The sequence below is a fragment of the Bos taurus genome, chromosome 8 (assembly GCF_002263795.3).
Source record: "Bos taurus isolate L1 Dominette 01449 registration number 42190680 breed Hereford chromosome 8, ARS-UCD2.0, whole genome shotgun sequence".
In the NCBI taxonomy this organism is placed as follows: Eukaryota; Metazoa; Chordata; class Mammalia; order Artiodactyla; family Bovidae; genus Bos; species Bos taurus.
In genome coordinates, this window is record NC_037335.1 from 30,702,578 (window position 1) to 30,727,033 (window position 24,456).

Here is a 24,456-nt window from a genome sequence, read left to right on the forward strand (position 1 = left end):
TTTTCAGTTTAATGACTTGAGTTACTAGAAGTAGAGAGTACGTCTGAGAACCCAGCAGCTTCAGAACATAGAATCAGGTATGGTGGACAAAGGGAGTAAAGAGGAGAGCATCAGAGGAAAATGGGGTGCCACCAAAGACATCTCAGCTAGCAACCTTCCTGGTGAAAGTGATCTGGCAGATCTGGCAGACATTGCAAACTTGGAGGTGGCAAAGCCAATATGACTGAGATAAACAATAGTTACTGTGATAATATTATCCACTTCTATCTTTCAGTTTGGTAGAAAATACAATTTAAAAGTACAAGAATATTTTTCTCTTGAGTCTGCTTTGCTCAGCCCAGGAAAGCCTGTATACAACTAATCCTATACTGCCTAACTGAGAGGCCCACAGTGCTCCTTCCCACAGTGTCTATCAGCAAAAACCATATACATCATCAATGCTTAATGCCAAGGCTAATTTCTTCAGGTCTTCGCTCAGATGTCACAAGCCAGAGTTAACTTCCTCTTCCTCGGCATGCTGATAGCATGTCATCACCACGCCTCAGTTTCTTTTCTTCACTCTGCTCCACATTAGCTGGAGCAGATGGCGTCCCTGTCTCACTCTCACCTTTCCCACCTCTGCCTGCCATCTGCGTGAACACCTTAAAAGGGCAGCAACCCGTCTCTGGTTCTTTTCAGTCAGTGCTCTCCTCCCCTCCAGGCCTTTCCTAAAGATTCTCTAGAGCCTCATTGGTAAAGTCAAACATGAACATAAATTGTGTCTTTTCCCCTACTTTCCTGCTGTTATAATCCAAGCTCACCTTCAGTAGATACAAATAGTTCTGACTAATTAGAGGAAGATTGGAAAATGAAAAGAAGAACTGTACAAAGATAAACATTTCTCCATCTTGCTACATTTCTGTGACAAACTTGGGTTCCTAGTCCCTTGTCTTTTTTTTTTTTTGGTAGTTTTGGTAGGTAGCGTCTTAAACAGGGATCTCCAGCCTGAAAATTGTCAAGTAGGTTTTTAAAAGCTACATACCTCGTCCCAGTGCTGGAGATCCTGATTCAGGAGATCAGGGCCAGGTCTGGTATCCGGATATAGAAAGCTCCCTGTGGGACCAGTGTACAACACAGTCTTAGGTGAGAACTTCTTATAACTTAAAGCTCAGGCCTCTGCAGCTACAGACTTGATTGTGACCTTGGGCAAGTTATTTACCTTGTCTGAATATTATATATATATTCATTTTTATATATTTAATGTTTATGTGTATTTTTATATATATATATAAATTGATTTATTATATATATATATAAGTATCCATTTTTAATTGTGTAGAATTATCATCTGAGAACATTTGAATAGATGGAAATACCAGTTTGTTTCAGGGAACAATTTCCACTTTGTGCTTAAATCAAACATCTGAAAACAAGTGCTAGTTTTATTGTTGTTGTCATTGTTTCCAGTTTTATTGCAATTTAAGTTACATACAACTTAATTTTATTTACAATCAAAATTTGATTTGGTCTGATATGTACCACTAATCAATTTTGGATTTAACAAAGTAACAAGGTTTGTTCAGGTCCATCATCGTTTTACACCATGTCTGCCTAGATTTAACACACCAACGCTGACATATTTAACAATAAGTTAGTTTTTTCCCCTAAAAGATTGTTTAGAAGAACTCTCATTCTGTAATATGTGTGCCTTTGAAGGCATATGCACAGATTGATGTTTCTTTACGAGGGTTAATATTTCTCTTTCTGAATCCACTTCCGTTTACTTTCTCAAATGTTTCACACTTCCCAGAAACACTCTTTTTAGTATGTATGTAGTTTGCATATGTGTGTGTCTGTGTGTAACCAGAGATCTCTTCTGCAATTGTGTTAATAGTTTTCTGATTCCTTAATTTGAATAGGTGAATTTTTAAAATTATTTTCCACTTCTTTATAAGCTTTCCTTTTCTGACTGAGAGCACTCCTGCCTGATATTCTACCTAAATTTTCCGTATTCTTCAGGTCCCATTTTTTTTATAAAATTTTCCCTGATCCATTCTGCTCCACGAAGTCTTTCTTTCATTTTTGTCTATGAGTTACTGTCTGTACTGTGCCTTGAACACGAATGCTGTGTCATAGTTTAATATATTGCTTTAGGAATAATTTAAGAATTCTTCCTAATTCTTCTAAGCCTTATACTAATGGAGTCTCTATGGAATATTTCTGTATCTTCTCCTCATTGTCAAGAAGTACTTTGCAAATAATATGTGCTTTTATCCTCTGAGGAATGCAGAGAAAGGAGTATTGTTCTTATATGTAGGAAATAATCATACAAGATAATATTCAAAAAATATATCAGAGCATTTTTTTATTAGGCAGAAACATAGGATTCCTTCCTACTGTTCTGACTGTTTTGGCCTAACATTCTACACTGAGAAGTACCTCGAAAGCTTAATCACAGGAAAAATCAAGATTATCTACCCTTGACATTAGGATTAACTTGGGTCATCTCAATTATTCAGATTAAGAGACCCAGGTTGTATCTTCTTTCCTTTCCTGTAAACAAACAAACAAAAAAAGACCTCTGGGTCTAGTTCCCAGCATGCTGTTTCAATCAGTGTTCAATAATATTTACTACTCTCCCTAAATATGAAACACCTAGGCCTTTTTTGTCCTGGTTTGGTCACTGTTCCCTCTGTCCAAAGTTGAGGCTTCCCCATACATTCCTAGAAGTGTATTTCCTATCTACTTCCTTTCCCAAGGCCACTTTGTACTGTGGCCAGAGCTTCTCATGCAGTTCCTGATATTGTTCCTTATTCCTTTTCAGGAAGCAGGAGAAAGCAAGCCATCTGTTTTTAAAGGTTCATAGTTGCTAAGGCTGGGGGCGGGGATGGCACTGACTTACCAGCAAGTAGGAGTCTTTCTCACTGAAACTCTGTTCAGAATAATCTGCTTATAAAGTCATTGTTCTCCTCAGCCCTGCAATCTTAGCACCCATCCCTTTGCATACCATACAGCTGGCAATTGACAAGTAGCACTTGTTGAATAAACCCAGGAGATCAGATGCTATCTCTCCCAAGAAGCCTTCCTAGGTCCACCAGTAGAACTGATCGTTTCCTCCTCTGTGCCCCACGGCACCATGCACCCTCCTACTGTTACTGAATTCATCTTAGTGAATGGTACTAATTTTTATACTATAGATTTATCTTTCTCAGTGATCTCCTGGTAGCAAGGCCTGTCTTAGTATTTTTGTATTTCTAATACCAAGCACGTACAATGCTTAAAGAAATAATCTTGTTAAACTACTGTGTATCTTCTATAAAGGTATCATTAGAAACATTATTCATTACATTTCACAGCATCCTTTTTTCTTTGTTTCTTTAATTATAGTTGATTTATAGCAGTATGTTCATTTCTGGTATACAGCAAAATATCTTCTTTTTCAGATTCTTTTCCATTATGGTTTATTACATGATATTGAGTATAGTATGACTTTTTTGTTTATGTATTTTATATATAACAGTGTGTATTTGCTAATCTCAAGCTCCTAATTTATTCCTTTCCCACCTGTTATCCCCTTTGGTGATTGTAAGGTTTTTTTCTATATCTATGAGTCTGTTTCTTTTTTGTAAGTAAATTCATTTGTGTCATATGTTAGATTCCACATACAAGTAATATCATATGGTATTTGTCCTGACTTACTTCCGTAGTAGGATACTTTCCAGGTCCATCCACATTGCCGCAAATGGCATTATTTCATTCTTTCTTATGGCAGAGTAGTATTCCATTGTATGTAGGTAGCACATCCTCTTCATCCATTCATCTTCCGATGGACATTTAGGTTGTTGCCATGACTTGGCTATTGTAAAGAGTGTTGCTATAAACATTGGGGTGCTTGTATATTTTCATATTATAGTTTTCTCTAGATTATATGCCCACAGCATCCTTTTTAGAATATTTCTCCAAAAATCTCTCTCTGTAATTATATCCAGAATGCATGTGTTTCTTTTAGACTAGATTTTTGCTTTCATTTCATAATCATTGTATTTTGTGTCTTACCAGTTATATTTGAACACATCTATAGTAAGAACTCAGTGGCAAATGCTTTTATATTAGCCTTAATTCTGGGTCAAGTTCAAGTACCTATCTTCCTTTGTATTTCCCACATACTTCTGATATATGCTATTTTTTTTGTATTTATGTATCATATAACCTTCCATATATATATATATATATATATATATATATATATATATATATTCTAAAGTCCCTCTTTGAGAATAGGTAGAGTAAAAGTAATCACCTATAAAATATGTTGTCAAATAAATTTGCTCATTCATTCAAAAAAATGGATCTAGGAATAAATCAGAACCAAATACAATACACTGCCCTAAATTCATTTGACTTGAAAAGTTAAATCAATGAAATTTGGGATAGATGAAATATGAGATTGAGGAATTAGGAGGTGTCAAAGTTCATGCAACTATTTGGATGGTGCCATTTTCTGAATTAGGGGAGAGAGGAAGAAGGCCAGAGTTGAGAAGGCTTTTCAAAATAATTGTAATATAAATAATAATAATTATGACTAACAGCCATACATATCTGCGTGGGTCACAAAGCACTCTAACACAAGTAATAGTCATAAGAATAAACCATTGTATAGTGATCTAAAGCTCATAAAGTTTAGTTTGTTTCTTACAAGGATATGAGTTCACAAGGACCAATATAATGTCATTTACGTTTTGTAGATGAGAAAGTTAAGTTTCAGAGGGGTTAAAGACGTAGAAGGAAATGTTGGAAGGAGATCTTGGGGGTCATGATTTGCAGTCCTAGGGTCTACTCCTCATTGTTCTGCTTCTTCTAGAATCAGAAACATATCACAGTTAGAGTGAGGAGTACAGTGGTAAGATAGCTCTCTTGCTTTGTAAAACAAGACAACTTATAAATTAGGACAACTAAAGTTGTCCTCATTACTCAAAATTTTATTACCCAATGATAATTTCCTGTGAACTGCCTGGAACTTTGAGCTTTTCATTGTGACTGTCTCTCAATCTTCTGGGTAGGAGCCCTATTCAGTCGACATGTGACACCCCTGATCCCTTAACAGCATTCCTAATTCTAGTTAGTCAGTGTTAGTCACTCACTCTTAGTGTTAGTCAGTCACTTAGTGTTAGTCACTCACTCTTAGTGTTAGTCAGTCTGTGTCTGACTCTTTGCAACCCCATTGACTGTAGCCTTCCAGACAAGAATACTGCATTGGGTAACCATTTCCTTCTCCAGGGGCTCTTCCTGACCCAGGGATCAAGCCCGGGTCAGGAAGAGCCCTGGAAAAGGATCTTAAACAAAAGTAATAAAATGACATTTCTGACACAATTCACCTGCTTTTGAATAAAGTACAAGCAACCTGTGATAAGCATAAAATATTGACTGATTAACAGGTAAATTTCATAGAGAATACTAATTGTTGACCAAGCCTTAGAAATATTGTTAAAACTTCTGGCTAGAGATGTTTGTGCATACCATAAGCATATTATAATTGTCAACATGCATGTGTTTCAATAGAAATGGATAATTTCCCAGTTTGATCTTGGTGCCTTTATACTTCAGTTCAGTTCAGTCACTCGGTCGTGTCCGACTCTTTGCGACCCCATGAATCCCAGCACGCCAGGCCTCCCTGTCCATCACCAACTCCCGGAGTTCACTCAGACTCACGTCCATCAAGTCAGTGATGCCATCCAGCCATCTCATCCTCTGTCGTCCCCTTGTCCTCCTGCCCCCAATCCCTCCCAGCATCAGAGTCTTTTCCAATGAGTCACCTCTTTACATGAAGTGGCCAAAGTATTGGAGTTTCAGCTTCAGCATCAGTCCTTCCAAAGAACACCCAGGACTGATCTCCTTTAGAATGGACTGGTTGGATCTCCTTGCAGTCCAAGGGACTCTCTAGAGTCTTCTCCAACACCACAGTTCAAAAGCATCAATTCTTCGGCACTCAGCTTTCTTCACAGTCCAACTCTTACATCCATACATGACCACTGGAAAAACCATAGCCTTGACTAGATGGACTTTTGTTGGCAAAGTAATGTCTCTGCTTTTGAATATGCTATCTATTTGCCATGAAGTGATAGGACCAGATGCCATGATCTTCGTTTTCTGAATGTTGAGCTTTAAGCCAAATTTTTCACTCTCCACTTTCACTTTCATCAAGAGGCTTTTGAGTTCCTCTTCACTTTCTGCCAAAGGGTGGTGTCATCTTCATGTCTGGGGTTATTGATATTTCTCCTGGCAATCTTGATTCCAGCTTGTGCTTCTTCCAGCCCAGCATTTCTCATGATGTACTCTGCATAGAAGTTAAATAAGCAGGGTGACAATATACAGCCTTGATGTACTCCTTTTCCTATTTGGAACCAGTCTGTTGTTCCATGTCCAGTTCTAACTGTTGCTTCCTGATCTGCATATAGTTTTCTCAAGAGGCAGGTCAGGTGGTCTGGTATTCCCATCTCTTTCAGAATTTTCCAGTTTACTGTGATCAGAAAAGAAGAAATCAAACTCAGAGGAAAAGGAGGGGAGTGTCAAAGACCATGACATGATTATACTTCCATAGTATGGCCTATTCTTGGGAAGGACATTTTCTGATTATCTTATCCATATTCCTGGATCAAATACTAAGTGCAAACCCTCATTTGTCAAAAACCCCAAGTTAATACACCTTCTGATATGAGGCTATAATTATTGCAAGATGGCCACCATAATCAGAGTGTCCCTGTATTATTCTCTATGTGCTCTCTTTAGATAGATTTTGAACTCCAGATCTGAGAAACAGATGATTAAGAAACACTTGCATGTGCTGATTCTTATCCCTGAATCACAAAAGACCATGGAGGCATTAGATAAAATACAATGCTGATTTGATTTTCAAACAGATTCTCCAGAAATATGTGACCTCCAACAATCTTTAAAAAAATAATAATAATAATAAGGTACCATACATTTCTACATGCTTGGGCCAGGTTCTCTTAGTCAGTTCTGTATTTTTCTTACCACCCAGAGACTGAAGCATTTGGCATACGTGGGATCCTAGTATTTTAGAGCTGGAAGGGAAGTTCTCCCACCCTGGTTTTATCTGTAGGCTGGATAAAGGTTTGGGATTTAGCAATAGGCTTTGCTAGCTCAGCTTGTGAAAATCACATTCTTTATCAACTCCCCAGATGGTTTAGATCATTAAAAACACAACAAAACAAAACAAAAGCCCTTCAGAGTGTACACTGTGAAGATATTCTCTAATTTCCAAGAAAAATAAATATATGTTGAATTTCTCACAGATTTCTCACACTTTCTCAGTCTCCAGCCTGAATCGCTGTGCTGAATGGAGAATGTAAAACCATCGTTTTTTGAAACTGCAAAGCTTTGTGCTGAATACTTAACTTCCAGCAGCCCTTTGCCTTTCCAGCTTGTCCTTCAGCCCCCAACTCGAAGTCAGTATTTATCATTTGGGGCTTAGCTTAGACTGAGACATGGATGTCTCTATTCAATGAATTTGGGGCAACTGACTCTCAATAAGCAACAAAAACAAAAAGGCTGTTTCAAGTCAAAGAGACCTCAAGAAACTATCCCACCATCTGCTGAGGAGAGAGAAATGAGCCTGTGGGCTGAGAGCTTTGATTGAATAGAATAAATAGTATTGTCATCTAAATTTTCTGCAAGACTCTTTGGATCAAAATATTATAATCACAGCAAATAGATGCAGCAAATAGATGCGGCCACACTTAATGGATACTCAAAGGGCCAGACCACTGCTTGGCTGGGATCGTTTACTGTCATTTGGAAGGAAAACTGGGGGGCTGATGGGATCGGGGTTGGAGGGAGACAGGGAGACCTGACGTTCAGCTGGCATGCACCAGTGGATAAATGGCTGGCATTTGCAGAGATGCATTGCAGGGGAGCTTTTAGCAGTTTGCCACTGCCAGCTGATGTCTCTGTGAACATCGGTGCCAAGAAGCCAAAAACGAAAGCAGGTGCAGGGGCAGAGGAACTGAGTGTTGGGGCGGGGGTAGTGGGGGATTCAGCAACAGAACTTCTGTTGTGAAAAACTGGTTGCCTTCATTAAAACCTAAACAATACCTTACTTTAACTCTGCATAACATTTTTAGCCCACTAGAGTCCTGCACACACACTTAAGGCAAGCCTCTTACATTTATGCACTGACTAGGCAAAGAGACGGTTTTGTTGGTCTCTCTCCAAAGCTGTGGATTGTCTGCAAGACTGCTGAACTCTGATTAGAGCGGCTTTCCATCCGAAGCTGGGAGCATCTGCTTCTGAAAGTGCCCTTTACCTCCACTCCCTCCCAAAGTGCCCCCTCTTCAGAAAGTCCCACTTCTACACAACCAGAGCCTGCGAACAGGGAATATTCCTGAACTCGGCTTGTCTTTGCAGAGCCCTGTCACCAGTGCAGCTCTCTGAAATGCTGCTTTCTGATGAGAAAACAGACGGAACTTAGTGCTGCCTGCAATTTACATTTCCCTCAAAAGCTCTGTGTTCCTCAAGCCCACCGCAAATGACAGCAGGAAAAGAAACAATGGGATAAGTGAGGGGGAAAAACCAGAAAGAAAGGTAAAGGTTCAGGACCAACTGAGGAAAAGAACTAAGGCTTGCCGCAGGGCACACTACAAATCAAGAATAAAACGGAAAACTGTCTGCTGCCCACTCTGCTGCCTTGCCTGGCTGAGCCACTCCCAGCAGGAATTTGGTCACTGCAGAATGTGAAAGTCATCTTTCAAGGAGATGGGACAAAAATACAGATCACATGCAGCCGTATCTCAACTGGGATGGAGAGGGAGCAAAGCAGAAGAAGAAACTGCAGGCAATCTGTACTTGGTGGAAAATAGTGGGTTTTTTTTTTTCCCCCTTAATGGACATTAGTGCAATAAGAGAAATAAAAAGTATGTTTGTTTGCTTTTATAGGCTTTTAGAAAAAATAGACATACAACTCTATTTGTATATGACAAATAGAGTGTGTCTATTTTATGTGACTTCTACAAGTCAGATGTTCCATACAAACTAGAAAGTTCCATCTATTAAAACTATGATGCCACAATTTTGGGGTCAGCAATTTTAATTATAATATAAGATGACTAAGTATAGTGACTTGGGGAATGGTAGTGAGAATTAGGTTTGTTTCATGACCTTAGGCTTGGGTAGAGTTTATATTCAATCTCTTTTGCTTCTACCACCAAGTGCTACTGTCTTTCCACATGTAAGCTTGATTATTATAAGCTTTTAAAACCCAGAGAAAGTTTAAAAAGTCAAACCAGAAACATAAATGAGGTCACATGCCAAAAGAGTCAGTGGATGAAAAGGAAGTTAGTTCATAGCAGAGTCTGGGTTTTAGTTGGAATGAAATTGAGTTGAGATAACAGGAGACAGCAAAGCAGAGAAGTCTGAGAGAAGTAAAATGCTCTAATGGGTGGGGGGTGCGGTGGGAAATTGGCCAAGCCTAGGAAGAGGCATTCCAAAAAAAGAAACAGAGATAGCTAATAGCATAAAACAAAGTTCAAGCTCCAGACTAAAAAAAGGAGCATTTGAAAGAAAAGGCCATTTCAACAGCAATATGTACAGATTTTTTAAAAGTACTCTTAATATTGCTGAGGATTTGAGCAAAATAAACTCAACTCTTGAAGGGAAATTGGAAAAAATGTGCATCGAAAACTTTAAACTTTTTAACTTACTTGAATTTGTCTTGCTCAAGAATTGAGAGATATATTTATATACAAAAGAATTTATTGTGGTAATTTTTAAATATTTATAGAAATTTTCTATTTGTAAAAATATGAGACTAGTTGAGGAAATTATAGAATATCCATAAATCATGCTTTATAAAAATATTCTCCAGCATGGGATTCTTCTTGCAAATATATTTGCTTAGTGAAAAAAGAAATATTTGTGAAGTAATATATTTGAGATGATCTTAATTATGTGTGAAGCACCCACCTTAAAATGTTAATAATAATTATTCTGAATTCCAGGATTATGGTTGATTTTTATTCTTAATTTTCTTCCTATATCCTTTTTTTAAATTTTTCAGATTTTAAAAATTTATATTTTTGAATCTTTTTATTGAAGAGTACTCTGTATATGGAAAAGTACATAAGTAAGAATACAGCTTAATGAATTCTAAGAAATTGAAGACAGCCATGTAACCAGCACACTCATCAGAAAACAGAATATTCCTAACTCCTGAAACTTTCTTAGTGCTACTTCCTCATCTCTACTGCTCCCACCTCATAAACTCCATCTCTGCCTGTAACAAAACTCACAGATGAGTTTTGCCTTTTTTGTAGGGTAAATAAAAGAATATTTCATAGGGGATCTTTTGTGTCCAGCTTCTTTCACCCAGCATTGAAATAGATCTTGTTTTAAGCCAGGAGGAACTAAGGGCAAGTTGAGACAATTTGTGCAGGACAGTTTGTTATACCAGGGCTTCTTGGGATTGCTACCAGCCCCGTTCCTATCCACCTCCCTCGTGTGTACTTTGAATCCAGTACTGGGTCTAAACCTATTGAGATCTCTCAGTTACATTTTTTTTTTTCCTTTTCTGAAGTCTCATACTATGTGCATCTTCTATTAGGAAATTAATGGGTACCATATTATTTACTGTTGCATGAAATTTTTAATCATTTCCTCTAGGTTTAATTTGTCATGTCTTGTTCATATTTAACTACTAGTTGGATGTCTAACATGTGCCAGATACATTATGTCTGTAAGATAATGCTATCTTCATTTTACAGAGAAGGCAAGTAATTTTCCCTAGGTTGTAAATCTAGAAGGTGATGGAATACGCATCTCTACCAAGGTCCCTGGATGCTCTGTTGAATGGCCTCTCTACTGTACTCCATTCTCTCATTTGCTCACATTTTATTTCTTCACTGGATTCTAACATCCTGGAGAATACAAAATACGTATTTCCCTTTCTTTGGATTTCCCCTCCTAACATAGTGCTTGACATGTAATAGTACAGTGTTTGATTACTGAGCATAAGAGTGATGATTTTTTTTTGTCACAGTACTCTTTATAAATCTTTTTCTTTGATGAAACTGTATCATAATGCTCTACAGTGTTGCTCACCATAAGGGCCTGGGATTGTCCTCATTCCACTCATTCTGTGGGAGAAAATATGTCTAATAACTGGTGTGGCCAGTAACTCTAAGTAGCAAAGTAAATAAGATGAACCAGTAGCAATAGTATAACCAGTGTATTATTCATCAAGAAGGTATCACCATCTAAACATCATCCTCCTTCATATAAAAAAATTACCTAATAATTATGATACAAAATAAAGTAATGATCATAACATACCTGAAGGAATAAAATATATATTTCAGTAGTGGTAGTGATTTAAAACTTTTTATAACATTAACAAATTTTTTAGATGAAAAGATAAAAGTTTCTACCTAGATGTTAGTCTGTTGTAAGAGTTAATAATATTATAATTTAATTCCTCAAGCTTTGATTGTATAGATTCATTGATGGCTTTGTCAAAATCGATCTTCACATGTTCATGTTCAATATACAGAATAGGAAAATTTGTCAATCTATTTTTGTGTATAGTTGATAAAAGAACACATTTTATAAACTCAAAATGGATTAAATATCTAAATGTAAGACCAGAAACTATAAAATTCCTACAAGAGTTTTATTCTCTGACATAAATCATAGCAAGATCCTCTATGACCCATCTCCCAGAGTAATGGACATTAAAAGCAAAAATAAACAAATGGGACGTAATTAACCTTAAAAGCTTTTGCAGAAGGAAGGAAACTATAAGCAAGGTAAAAAGACAGGCTTCAGAATGGGAGAAAATAATAGCATATAAAGCAACTGATAAAGAATTAATCTCAAAAATATATAAGCAGCTCATGCAGCTCAATACCAGAAAACTAAATTACCCAATCAAAAAATGTGCCAAAGAACTAAACAGACATTTCTCCAAATAAGACATACAGATGGCTAACAAACACATGAAAAGATGCTCAACATCACTTATTATCAGAGAAATGCAAATCAAAACCACAATGACCATCTCACGATGTTCAGAATGGCTGCTATCAAAAAAATCTACAAATAATAAGTGCTGGAGAGGGTGTGGAAAAGGAAAGGGAATCCTCTTACACTGCTGGTGGGAATGCAAACTAGTACAGCCACTATGGAGAACAGTGTGGAGATCCCTTAAAAAACTGGAAATAGAACTGCCATATGACCCAGCAATCCCACTGCTGGGCATACACTCCAAGGAAACCAGAATTGAAAGAGACATGTGTACCCCAATGTTCACTGCAGCACTGTTTACGATAGCCAGGACATGAAGGCAACCTAGATGTCCATCAGCAGATGAATGGATAAGAAAGCTATGGTACATATACACAATGGAGTATTAGCAATTAAAAAGAATGCATTTGAGTCAGTTCTAATGAGGTGGATGAAACTGGAGCCTATTATACAGAGTGAAGGAAATCAGAAAGAAAAACACCAATACCATATACTAACGCATATATGGAATTTAGAAGGATGGTAACAACGACCCTATGTGCAAGACAGCAAGAGAGACACAGATATAAAGAACGGAAGACAAGGGTGGGATGATTTGAGAGAATTGCACTGAACATGTATGTCACCATATGTGAAATAGATGACCAATCCAAGTTTGATGCATGAAACAGGGCACTCAAAGCCGGTGCACTGGGAAAACCCAGAGGGATGGTATGGGGAGGGAGGTGGGAGGAGGGTTGGGGACGGAGGGACATATGTACACCTGTGACTGGTTCATGTCAATGTATGGCAAAAATCACCACAATGTTGTAAAGGAATTAGCCTCCAATTAAAATAAATAATTTTTTTTAAAGAACACATTTTATTGAATTTTAAGTTGGCTTAAAGCTCAACATTCAGAAAACTAAGATCATGGCATCTGGTCCCATCACTTCATAGCAAATAGATGGGGAAACTGTGGAAACAATGGCTGACTTTATTTTTGGGGACTCCAAAATCACTGCAGATGGTGACTGCAGCCATGAAGTTAAAAGATGCTTACTCCTTGGAAGGAAAGTTATGACCAACCTAGACAGAATCTTAAAAAACAGAGACATTACTTTGTCAGCAAAGGTCCATCTAGTCATGGCTATAGTTTTTCCAGTGATCGTGTACGGATGTGAGAGTTGGACTATAATGAAAGCTGAGCACTGAAGAATTGATGCTTTTGAACTGTGGTGTTGGAGGAGACTCTTGAGAGTCCCTTGGACTGCAAGGAGATCCAACCAGTCCATCCTAAAGGAGTTCAGTCCTGGGTGTTCATTGGAAGGACTGATGTTGAAGCTGAAACTCCAATACTTTGGCCACCTGATACGAAGAGCTGACTCATTTGAAAAGACCTTGATGCTGCGAAAGATTGAGGGCAGGAAGAGAAGGGGATGACAGAGAATGAGATGGTTGGAGGGCATCACTGATTCAATGACATGGGTTTGGGTAGAGTCCAGCAGTTGGTGATGGCCAGGGAGGCCTGGCGTGCTGTAGCTCATGTGGTAGCAAGGAGTCGGACACAACTGAGTGATTGAACTGAATTTCAATAAGTTTCTTTCAGATAAATTAACATGAAGTAATATATGGAATTCCAAATATTATTTTACTACTTGTGCCTCCAGGATCAATTCCCACAGGTTTCAAATATCATAAATCAAATAATTTTAAATACACAATTTATCCTTTTGTTTAAAGATTTTTCTATTAGTATTAAAGGAAATTAAGTTTTATAATTTTATGTTTACAACAACTGGGCTTATTGTCTAGTTCAAATCTGTTTTTTAAATTCAGGAAAATATGTTGTTATAGGGATTGGAGAAATGAATTCTTCAGAAGAGAACTTTAATGATTCCAAACTATTAACAAATTTGAGTCAGGTGGTACCTTGTCCCACTGTATGACTGAGATTCTTGAATTAATTTCCATATAGATTACAAGGTTTACAAAGGAATAATATATGAATACATGCTCATTTAAAGCCTGCCTCAGCATATGACTGTATTTGGTTCTTTAAACATGTAATTAAATTAAAATAAGATTATCAGTGTGAAAGTGAAAGAGGAGAGTGAAAAAGTTGGTTTAAAGCTCAACATTCAGAAAACTAAGATCATGGCATCTGGTCCCATCACTTCATGGCAAATAGATGGGGAAACAGTGGAAACAGTGTCAGACTTTATTTTGAGGGGCTCCAAAATCACTGTAGATGGTAATTGCAGCCATGAAATTAAAAGACGCTTACTCCTTGGAAGGAAAGTTATGACCAACCTAGATAGCATATTCAAAAACAGAGACATGATTTTGCCAACAAAGGTCTGTCTAGTCAAGGCTATGGTTTTTCCAGCAGTCATGTATGGATGTGAGAGTTGGACTGTGAAGGAAGCTGAGCGCTGAAGAATTGATGCTTTTGAACTGTGGTGTTGGAGAAGAGTCTTGAGAGTCCCTTGGCCTGCAAGGAGATCCAACCAGTCCATTCTGAAGGAGATCAGCCCTGGGCTTTCTTTGGAAAGAATGATGCTAAAGCTGAAACTCCAATACTGTGGCTACCTCATGCAAAGAGCTGACTCATTGGAAAAGACCCTGATGCTGGGAGGGATTGGGGTCAGGAGGAGAAGGGGATGACAGAGGATGAGATGGCTGGATGGCATCACTGACGTGATGGACGTGAGTTTGAGTGAACTCCGGGTTGGTGATGGACAGGGAGGCCTGGTGTGCTGTAGTTCATGGGGTCGCAGAGAGTCGGACACGACTGAGCAACTGAACTGAACTGATCAATGTGAGCCCTAATCCAAAATGATTGGTGTTCTTACAACAAGAAAAGACTAGGACACAGATAAAATAGAAAGAAATGTGAACACACCTATGTTTGAATACATGGTTACAGGCAAAGGAAAAGACTGGGAAAATATGCTTACCAATCATAGGGTATTTATTCCATTTTATGTTGTAGGATGATTTTTATGACAAGCTTGTATTTCTTATACAATTTCAAGGATATTAAATGAAAATGAGGTTAGTAAGTAAGAGTTTCTGTGTAACATAAATGAGTTTCTTCAAGATCAGAGTAGCAAGACCTGAATATGCAGAATATAAGAAAATCCTATATGTATTTACAGGTAAGAGCTAGAAACACTATGTAGACATTGTATGGAGGCAAATTTTGGGGTCAGTAGAAGCAAGAAGTTCTTTGCCATCTAATAATTAAATGGCCAATGGCATTATTTATATTGGCAAAAGAAAAAAGTTGAAATCGACCTGAGTGTCTTACAACAGAAAACAGAATAAAAGAAAATATGCAATGGAATAAAATACTACTGTGGTAATGAGTGACCCAGAGCTCGCTTTATCCACATTGATATAACTCAAAATAAAAATATTTTGGTGAGCCATAAGAGCAAGTTGTAAAAAGAATACATATGATAAGATACCAGAGACAGGCAGTTAGGAAATATGTAACCTAATAATCTATATTGTTTATGGATAGGTGTTTATACAACAAAATTATTAAGTGATACATAGGAATGGTGAGTTCCAAATTTGGTATATTACTATTATAGTTAGCCTATAGGAAAAAGGAGAAATGGGATTAGAGAAGTATACCAGGGGATTTAAATTATATCAGTTCTGCTTTGTTTTTTATGCTAGATGGTGGTACATGAGTAATAACATACAAGTTTTATACCTTTAGGTATGAAATGTTTTATATAAGAATCACAATTATATTGATAATAATGATATCAATAACAGCTTACATAGCACTTACTATGCTTAGGATTTAGTATGAATTAACTTGTTTCTTCCTCACAAAAGTCCTAATACACAGGCACTGTCATTAATATAAGTTAACAGATAAGCAAACCAAAGCACTAGATGTGATCTAGTAAGTAAGGAGCAGAGCTGAGATTTGTAGCCAGGCAATAGCCTACGATGTACTATTCTCTATATATGATAAAGATCGTCTTGTGAGGTAATGCCTTCTTTTAAAATAATGTAATGAGTTACCTGATGAAGTAAATGTAAATAAATAGATGACCAAGACCAAGATTTCTGTGGGTGGCATTCCATTGCGGTTTATGGGAGGTTGGACTATATAAATTGCATTTTCCTTCCAATCCGAAACTTAAATTTTTTTGTTTTGTTTTTTGAGCATTCTTAAATTTTATTTATTTTAATTGGAGGCTAATTACTTTACAATATTGTAGTGGTTTTTGTAATACATTGATGTGAATTAGCCATGGGTGCACATGTGTCCCCTATCCTGAATCCTCCTTCCACCTCCCTCTCCATCCCATCCCTCAGGGTCATCCCGGTGCACTGGCCCTGAGCACGCAGTCTCATGCATCGAACCTGGACTGGCGATCTATTTCACATATGGTAATGTACATCCAAACCTAAAGTTTTAATGTCAGAAAGAGTTTGCCTGGGGCAAAAACAAGGAGCATTCTACTTGTGGCATGTGGAGTTTGAGATAAAAATGTGGCTAGTAAATAGTTAGAGATGACGGAATTTTGTGTGTGCTGCAGCCAGGAATTTGTAAACAGAATAGTTCAAATATGGAAATGGATGTGATTACTCAAGAAATATGGAGAAAGAAAAAAATGAAAGGCCCACACCTGCTGGGAGAAGGAACCAGAAACTATTTATATCTGTTCCTCACTCTACATAGATGAGCATATGCACACATGCACACACACATACCAAATGCACACACACTCACATACACACATGAGTTTTGTTCCTTAGATTAATACAAGCATTTCTCTTTCTCCTTTTCGTGTGTGTGGAAGCAATTCCCAAGTGTGTGTTGGGAGATTTTGAGACAGGTGCTACATAGTACCTTATATCCAGCCCAGCATGCCAATCTTCCCCCTTCATTTCATCTGCATTAAAATCTGAGGAATTAACACACGAATACAGGTCTACCGCTTTTTCTTATAATTCTATCTGTGCTCATAAAGAAATAACTTTCCTAAGGCTAAATACTCTCAATTTCAGCCTCTATATTTGTCAATTAAGAGAAAGCTTACTCAACCCCATAATAATTTTTAGAATTAATTTTTCATTTTAGAATTAAAAATCCCTTGAACAGTTTGTAAACCTGTGCCATTTGTATTAAACTTTAAATTCATTTTATGTTGTAAAACTAATGTAATGAAAATAAAGAAATATGTCTTTCAAAATGCTCACTTTTATAAATTCACAGATCAGCATACTAAATGCAAAGAGGAATTATTTTTTCTGAACTTGAGCTGATCTGATCAGTTCATGAGTATTTTTCAACAAATGGGTTGTAACAACCCCTAAAGTATGAATGTTACCATATATTAGTAGAAGTGTTACATTGATCAGATCTTAGTGTCATTTCCTTTTAGTTTGTATTTAGTAAGAAAGTAGCTGTTCAGTCTTCTCTTAGGTATTGCAAAATTGGGATGATTCAGGGCTCCAAAATCACTGCAGATGGTGACTGCAGCCATGAAATTAAAAGACGCTTACTCCTTGGAAGGAAAGTTATGACCAACCTAGATAGCATATTCAAAAGCAGAGACATTACTTTGCCAACAAAGGTCCGTCTAGTCAAGGCTATGGTTTTACCAGTGGTCATGTATGGATGTGAGACTTGGATTATGAAGAATTGATGCTTTTGAATTGTGGTGTTGGAGAAGACTCTTGAGAGTCCCTTGGACTGCAAGGAGATCCAATCAGTCCATTCTGAAGGAGATCAGCTCTGGGTGTTCTTTGGAAGGAATGATGCTAAAGCTGAAACTCCAGTACTTTGGCCACCTCATGCGAAGAGTTGACTCATTGGAAAAGGCTCTGATGCTGGGAGGGATTGAGGGCAGGAGGAGAAGGGGACGACAGAGGATGAGATGGCTGGATGGCATCACTGACTTGATGGACATAAGCCTGAGTGAACTCCGGGAGTTTGTGATGGACAGGGAGGCCTGGCGTGCTGTGATTCATGGGGTCGCAAAGAGTCAGACACAACTGAGCAACTTAACTGAACTGAGAAGGGGAGCAAATAGAGAAAGAAAGTGAGAGAGAAGGAAAGTTAATATTAATGGACTTTACCCCTATTTTGCACTTATACCTGCCTATACATATTTAATACACTAGGCAATTTTCCTGTTAGTTGTTATTATCCCATTTTTCAGATTGTGTAACTGAGTTCTAGAGACATTAAGTAAATGTAATCATCATACAGGATAAACTCAAGTTTGTGTTGACTCCAAAACCCACAGTCTTTCATTTACATCATTGTGTACCCAGGGATGGGGGAGCCTGGTGGGCTGCCGTCCATGGGGTCACACAGAGTCAGACACGACTGAAGTGACTTAGCAGTGACTTAGCAGCAGCAGCAGCTGCTAAATCGCTTCAGTCGTGTTCGACTCTGTGCGACCCCATGGATGGCAGCCCACCAGGCTCCCCCGTCCCTGGGATTCTCCAGGCAAGAACACTGGAGTGGGTTGCCATTTCCTTCTCCAATGCATGAAAGTGAAAAGTGAAAGTGAAGATGCTCAGTCGTGTCCGACTCTTAGCCACCCCAGGGACTGCAGCCCACTAGGTTCCTCTGTCCATGGGATTTTCCAGGCAAGAGTACTCAAGTGGGGTGCCATTGCCTTCTCTGAGCAGGAGAAGTACAAGTAAAAAAAAAAAAATATATATGGCAGTATGTTAATCCAGAAGAAGATTCATCTATTCCTCCATCTCTTATTTAACACCTTCAATTATATCTGCAATCAAATTGAAACTCCTCTCTAGCTGTCAGTAGATTTGTTAAAACTTTGTTTATACCTGATAGGAAATTAGACAGTTTTGGTTACAGGTCCTACCATTACTCTTTTCATATGTTTCCTTTACTTACGGCTTAACATAATACTTGGAACTGTCATACTGCATTTTTCTAAAATGTAAATTTATTTTATTATTTGGTAAATACAGTTATAATTTGATTTTCCACTAGTCATTATTATTTGACAAATATAATTTCCTAGTATTACACTTTTAACTGATTGCTGGTTTGTAATAATCTTATGAAAAGCTATATTTTTAGTAGTGGTCTTCTTTATATTTTTTGAAGTGTAGTTGATTTACAATATTGTGTTAGTTTCAGGTATACAGCATAGTGATGTATTTTTATACATTATATTCCATTAGAGGTTATTATGATATAATGGGTATAGTACCTCGTGCTATACAGTATGTCCTTGTTATCTATTTTACATGTAATAGTTTGTATCTGTTAATCCTATCCTATCCTCATATCCCTAATTTGCCCCTTCCCCTTTCCTTCTCCTCTTTGGTAACCACAGGTTTGTTTTCTATATCTGCATCCATTTGTTTTATATATACATTCATTAGTATTATTTTGTAATACTGTATATCCACATATGCATGATATATAGTATTTATCTCTGACTTACTTCACTAAGCATAATATTCTCTAGTACCTCCACGTTTCTGCAAATGGCAATATTTCATTTTTTTTATGTCTGATATTCCATTGTGTATGTATACTACATCTTCTTAATCCAGTCATCCAGTGATGGGGAATCGGGTTGCTTTTATGTCTTGGCTATTGTAAATAGTGCTGCTATGAACATTGGAGTACATATATCTTTTAGGATTAGTGCTTTCTTTTTTTCTGGATATATGCCCAGGAGTGGAATTGCTAAATCATATAGTAATTCTATTTTTAGTTTTTAAAGGATCCTCCATCATGTTTTCCATAATAGCTGCACCAATTTACATTCCCAGAAACACTGTACTGGGATTCCCTTTTCTCCATATCCTCTTCTTCATGTGTTATTTTTAGGCTTTTTAAATGGTTGACTTTTCTCCTTTTAAACTGAGAGCTCTGAAGATCAATTAGGAAATAGTTCTTATTTCCTGCTATTACCTCTGCATCTCTGACCTAACAGGGTAGGTAATCAATAAATCATCACTCTTAATATCCCTCAGGGTACTTCTCTTACTCTTGTCTTTTCTGCTTGCAACCACATGAAAAAAAATGAGTTTGATATCACACAAAATATCTGATTTATTTTGTTAGCTAGTATCAGTGTCTGAGCCTTCAATGTGTATTATTACATTGAATTTTCACATTTCCAAGAGGTTGGTACTATTATTATGATCATTTATTATTATTTGTCATTTAGCAAAACCAAAGCTTAAGAAGGTTAGCAGGAATTTTTTATCTGAACTCTGACCTAGACTTCTGAGACTCATGAACCCTTGCTCACGTCCACCACAATAAACTGTGCTCTTTCAGAGAAGTAGGAAGCTGGCTACTTGATGAAGCCACCAGGGCTGAGCAGAACAACTGAATAACAAATTGAGTAAGAAAACAAAAGTAAGGCAAACAAAAAATTTCCTACAGAAAAATCCTCATAAAAATAAATAATGGAACCCTAGTTCTCCTTAGTGTCTTCTCTTTCTTGGCTTCTAATTTGGTGCAAGGATGAGAAGGGCAGCAGAGAAGATTGTGATGGGGCTGGAAGGAACTCACAAACTCTTGTCACTGCATCCATGAACCTGGTTAGCAGCCAATCTCTCCTTATTAATATAATAGTTCTGTTACTTCACTGTCACTTAGCAACATTTCCTCACTACAGTTGGTGCCACTCACATGATGTCTTTTGTCCCAAGCAGTAACGATACTTTCTGCCATATTGTTGCTTTGTCCCAAGCAGTAACGATACTTTCTGCCATATCGTTGCTGATATTACTGCCAGCTTTTGGCCTGGTCCTTTAACTTCTCTGTCACTAACTTGACATTCATTCAATAATTATTATCAGTTTTAGGCATTCTTCCATTAGAACCATCTCTAGTTATAGTGCCTGATAAAGGTATATACTTCCTTCACTAAAGGGACAAAACTAATTTTACACAAAAATTATGGATTCCTGCTCTGGGTTGGACATTTTTTCAGTACTGTGTGCCAGGTTGAACTGAGGAAGATTCATCGTTTCTGGTTTTTTCTCAGAGTAAAGGAAATCTGCTTCCCCAGGGTGCAGGAATTATATTTTCTTCCCATGTGTGAGCTTTAAGGATGATTTCCATTTCAGCGCTGGGTTTCTTCTAGAATGATCATATTCAGTCAGGGGACTTGTCTTCCTTGGTTAAAAAGCCCTAACTTTACCTGTTAACTGCATCTATTCAAGCTGAGCCAAGAACAATGGCAGGCAAAAGGAGCAAGATGTTCGTTTCCTCTCTCTTCCTCACTGTCTCCAGCCCACTTCTTCAGAGCTAGCTCTGGTCTAGACACGAACTGACACTGGAGCAAAGGAAGAGTAAGTAGGAACAACACGGGGCAGCCATAGAGTTGGCAGAAGGGAGTTCGAAAGAATCAGCAAACAACTGCAAAAGGGAGGTCAACCAGAGAAGAAAGACCTGCGACTAGTGGCATGACTATATTTACACAAGGTTTTTACATTCAGTGTCAAGTCACACATTCTCCACCAAGACTTTGCTTGAAATAGTTCTATTGCTGCTTCAACTTTCTCATCCCTTGTGTGGATCACCAGCCACTCTATGTAGCCCAATGACTAATTTCCAGCAAAGCCTCCTTAGTGTCCCTAAAAGAAAATCAAATGTTAAAGGTCCTTCTGAATGCCCTGGTTCTCATTCTTTATTGAATTTATTTCTTATTAAAATATGCAGTTTTTAAGACATTTTTTCTGATAATATTATGGAATTCTTTTAGCATGGGTAGATGGGAGTGTCACTTGTATGCTACCATACAGCTGACATGTGTTTTTATCTATTCTTTATTATCTCAGTGCTTTCATGCTGTATATGTACCATAACCAACCTATTGACTATAAGAAAAATGTAAGATAATGTATTTACAGCCATTGTTGATAGTATTTTTAGTAAGTTAAGTATTTTAGTAAGTTTTAGTATTTATAGTAAGTTTGTAATGTATTTTTATATATTATTTTATATGTATGTTATATACTATTCAAAAAGAATGTTTTTCTTGACTGAGAAAAGGATACAAAATGCAAAATCCCAAATTTTGATAATTGATAGCAGTTTTGATAGCGATTTGCCCATTGCTTTCACTTTTGGGTTTTAGTTGGGATTTATACAACTTTCATTTTAATTCTTTGGTTCTTTGCTGTTTCTATTAACTCATAGTATTATTTTAATAAATGTTATAATACCAACCAAAAATAAAAGTCAGGGGTCCTTAGGAATTTAAAGCTAAGGAGATTGCTCTTATCCATCTATGGTATAAATATCATGTATAAATTAATATTACTATTGCATTACCAATGTTAATATTACTTAAGAAAAATAAAATTTAAAGCAAAATTGGAAGTCAAATACCTAGTTACACACTGCATTCATTCAAGATAAATGAAATATTTCTCTTTATTCTTGCTTAGTTTACAAGGCAAGGTGGTTTTATTTCCCAGACCTAAATAGAACCCAACATGACTGCCTTCCTAGCATCAAAAATTGTCTGATGTGTTCACATTGGCAGTACTTCAAGCCTGAGGACAGCAGAGCCATTTCAGTCTGTTCTCTGTACTTAGGTGCCAAGAAGCCTTTAATTAGCTACTTATTCTAATTACTCTAAATAGAAACTTATCTGTTCATGTGTCCTTCTAGAGCAAAGGACTTGGAGTCCTTGTATCATCACCCTGAGAGAAACCCTCTCTAAGACTCAGTGTTACTTCTGTGGCCATAACAGAAAAATAAGGAAAATACCAAAAGCCACAAGTCTGGCTCATGCCTAATCCCATCATCAGTGCTCCATTTATACAAAAATGATTTGCTCAACAATCTAAACCAGATTCTGCTCTTTACAATTTGAATTAGGTCATTTTTTTTTTAAAGGGGACAAAACCTCTTTTAAAATCAACTTGAACAAGGCAGAGTAGGTTTTAAAACAGTTGCCCAGTGACTTCTTCAGATACATGAGACATGTAAGAAAATGAGAAAAAAACTTCAAAGAATTCCTTGGAGGAAGTGGTGAGGAATATGGTGAAAAATAAACCAATAAACAAACAGCACAACGGTCAGCTGCCGAGGGCAGATCTACAGCCTTTTCCTCCTGGTTGTTGATCTGTGTGCCAAGTACAGCAGAGGAGTGCCACACACTGCAGGACAAACTGGTAGGAAAATAGTATGGTCCTTTATTTAGAACACTAAAAAGATCTGAAATTATATATACTTTACGGGATTTGGAGAATGACTTAAACCCTTAAGCATCAAGAAGTCTAAAACATGAATAAGATTAACTCTGAAAGAAACATAAAATTTACGGCTCCTCGTAAAATACACTATTCGTACGTTACTTGTAAACTGAACTGATGAGCAAAAGCAGTAATAGGTCAGCAAAAGTACATTTCCAAAATTATTGGTTCAGGCTAGGCTCATGAAATGAAAATGCAGATGATAGAACTTATATCATCAGGTTATTTTAATTTTGTACATTTTGAACAATATCCAAAAATACTAATCCGTTGCTAAAATTCATGAGAAGGAGTGAAAAGAGAAATATTCTACCTATTGCAATCTTCCAAGTGAAAGCATTCACATCCTGCTGTAAATGTATCAGAATTATATCACATTCTTTGGTGAATACGCCCCCTCTTTTGTTTGGGTTTTGCTTTTAAATCCTTTTACAGAAGTTTAATGTTTGGCAAGAGCATGTTTCCAGGTTTTTTCTACTTTACCCCCTGACTTTACATGAACAATACCAAAGATTTTAAAAGGAATGGAAAAACTCAAGCGTATACTCCATTTGCCACAACAAAGTTTGGCTTTTTAAAAAATGTTCTTTTATGTGTTTGGTGTTAAGTTGATAAGTTACAGAAAGAATTTTTGCCTGTTGAGAGACAGGGAAAATAGATTAAAGTTAATTATTTATGAATTTATTTTCATTATATCGTGTGCAGACTTTTAAAAAACTGAATAGTGGTGGAACCACAGTATTTTATATGTGGAAGTGTGCCTGTGTGTTCTAGTTCCTATATTTTCATTTCATATAACTGCACCTCATTCTTATAATTTGTATGGAAGATATTCTCATTAAACTATCTTTTGGATGTAATGGAGTTTCTTTCCTCACAGCTAAAAAATCTTTAAGCTTCCACATTCTTCTGTAAAGCAACCAGAAGCAGAAGCATGAGTCCTCCCACAGGACAAAATGACTAAGCATTTCCTCTATGAGGGTCTGCCCATGGCCTCCACCTAGGTGGGACTCATTCCTGCCTCCTGCTGATTGGCGGAGAAGATCAACTCCTATCAATCATTCAGGTTTTCTCCAGATTGCAACTACTATTCACATTAACACAGAATTAATCCACACTTATTTTGACCAAATATGATAGCATTCCATATTTTTTATTTACTCCTTTGACCATACTCTTTGAAAATGCATACCTTAATTTCCAACAACAGGT